We start from the raw sequence: 2,753 nt of genomic DNA on the forward strand, positions 1-2,753 counted from the left end.
AAATAAATAAATAAATAAATAAAAATAGGGTAAAGAAAAAAAAAGTTTCTTCACTTGGGTTGTGATTGTTTCCTAAAGAATCCTTTGGGATTAGAGAAAGAATAATTATGAAAAAAATAGAATAAGCTGGAGTTATGTTTATTTTTATAGCTTTACACATCAAATTGGGAAATACTGATGAATTCCTTTCTATGAAAGATGAAAATGTTAATATTTCCCTATTTGAGCCTTTCTGAATATTATAGGTTATATCATTACTTTAATATTTTCGAGATTTCTATCATATACTCTCTTATTTATGTTCTCATAATTATTTCATTTTCACATGCTATTCCATATTCACTTGTCAGCCTTTTATCAGTGATTCCCTATAGCTGATTTTTTTTTAATTTCATACCTATATTATGTATTCAATATATTAAAACTTGTAATATATCTAACAATCAAACTAGTGCTCTAATCACTGTTCACAGGAAAGATAATACAGAATAAACACAATAGATACTGCTCTGCAACAGGTAAAAATTCTTTCTACAGAGATGGAGAAATGAAAAGACAAATCTTGTTGTCTAAAAGACAATTCACTGTACACATTTTGTTTACAGTTTTGTACACTGTGTTAGTATGAATGGGACCAGTTTTCTACTTGAGCCATTTTTTTGACCAAAGCAAAATAACTTAAGTAATACAAAGTGTTAAAATACAACACAAAGATACAAAACCAGACACACCAATTCTAATTAGGAACACAATTAATGATGTTACATTTCCCTATACACACAATTATGTTTAGGAAATCACACACACAAACATAGATTACTGATTTGAATGAAATGCATAAATTTGCAGCAAAGCTTGTAGTTACAAAACAACAAAAATTTACCAAAGAATGTACAAAATTAATGTTTGTTCCACCTTTGTCATATCCCCAGATCCTTCAATGTTACATTGAGGAAAGAAGCAAAAAAAAAAAAAAAGAAAACTAAAATCAGTGCCACTAATGTTATCAAGTAGGAAAACAAAATCTAACAGCCATCAGCAAGAGTACATCAAAGACAGTGCTACAAAAAGAAACAAAGAAAATTGTTAGAAACCTGAATGTATCATAGTCTTTCAAAACAGCAAAATATGCTTCCACACACAGTGGAACATAAATAGAAATTTTTCCCTGTAAGGTGTAGAAGCGCAAGTTCTTTTTGAATATTGTGAGTGGGTAAAATGTGTTTGTAATGGTAATTCCGCTAAGCTTTGACAGAGTGGGCCAGGAACACATTTAGGGATTCTGGGGACCCTGCGTGCTATAATTCTTTGATCCGGCTAGTGCACAATCTAGCCAAAATTTAAAATAGATATATGAACCAGAACTACAAAACAAAGGTATATGAGACTTTTCTTACATCTTAGCAACATTTTGATGGAAATCAAATTTAAATGCAGTTCACTCTGCTTTTGAAGAAGCTTTGATTCAGCGCCCCAATCTCCATTGCTTGACTCAGCCTCTCATGAGAATAGTCAGGTGTGTTTTAAATAACAAAGCTCTTGTTAGTGCAGAGCCCATCTTAGTAGCTGTGTCTGCGGGAGACTGATAACCAATCACTATCTCTGGAGGAAGTCCTGACCTTTCCTTGTACACCCTCCTGATGTGCTTGAGAGCCTCCCTGTTTTCGCACTCAGTAACCCACACTGTCTTATCCCCTTTTGCTCTAATGTTAACAGCCACTCCACACACACCATCACTGTAGACATTATTTGCCTCTGGCCAAAAGCGATCGAGGTCACTTTCTTTCTGCTGTTTGTTCAATGCCATTAGCCATCATTCTCCCCGTCTGTTTTTTTTTTTTTTTTTTTTCATCTTCTCACATATCATCCTTAAAAAGCGAGTAGTCACAGCCAGGTATTAAATTACTAGGTGACTGGATTGGATATGGTTGCACAGATTCCAGAAGTCTTGAACACTATCAAACGTAGAGATCAGTCGACAGTTTGCTTGCCAAGTTTTGCTTTTATCATTCTCAAAAAACCAGAGTTCCCATCTGTTCATTAAAGGATGTTTTATGCAATGTTCTGGATTAGCAACCTCCTGATTAGATTCTGTTCTTTCTTCTTCTGTAGGTGGGGTATTAGGAGTCGGGGTGGTTTCCGGTTCCACGGTCACCATCTTAGATCCATTGCTCCTGATGGTTTTTGTTGTTTGTCTTTAAATCATGATTCTTCTATCAGTTGGTAAGTTTTTATTGTAAAATAACTTTTTTTTTAAAGAATTTTTTTTTTTATAGAGGAATGTTTTTTTTTTTATTTATTTGTTTGTTTGTTTTTGTTTATACACGCACTGGGTACAGTCAGAAGCGTGGGAGGGTGAGAGAATTCACCAGAGCCAGAGCGGGGAGCAGAGCAGGCAGAAGGACCGAAGTACACTGCTGAGGGGAGCAGCGGGCGGCAGGAGAGGTCTGTGCACCATATGGGACCCTCCTCCGGTGGCCGGGGAGCAGCCGGGGATCGAACCGGTGCTGCAGAGGCTGTGGGCAGCTTCGCAACCCAGCGCTCAACCGCTGCGCCACCAGGGAGGCCCCTGTAAAATAACTTTTAAGAAGACTTATGATATTGTCTGAAGATGTCTATTGCCTTTACATTTGAATGGTGCCTTGACAGCGTGTGATATATATATATATATGTATTACATTACACTGAAGGTAAGGACCTCAAGTCTTTCCTCTCTGTCAGCACTTTGATTTTCAGCTATGTCTAGTTCTTTG

At 36.4% G+C, this 2,753-nt stretch overlaps 1 pseudogene across 1 annotated transcript; it reads right to left on the reverse strand.

Annotated features, from left to right (window-relative positions):
• Positions 1-1,492: 1,492 nt before the first annotated feature.
• LOC311171843 (eukaryotic translation initiation factor 4E-like) lies at positions 1,493-2,500 on the reverse strand (annotated as a pseudogene). Its single transcript has one exon. The product of its transcript is annotated as a eukaryotic translation initiation factor 4E-like (transcript).
• Between the last annotated feature and the right edge of the window lie 253 nt (positions 2,501-2,753).

Source organism: Talpa europaea (genome assembly GCF_964194135.1).
Source record: "Talpa europaea genome assembly, chromosome: 6".
Taxonomy (NCBI): domain Eukaryota; kingdom Metazoa; phylum Chordata; class Mammalia; order Eulipotyphla; family Talpidae; genus Talpa; species Talpa europaea.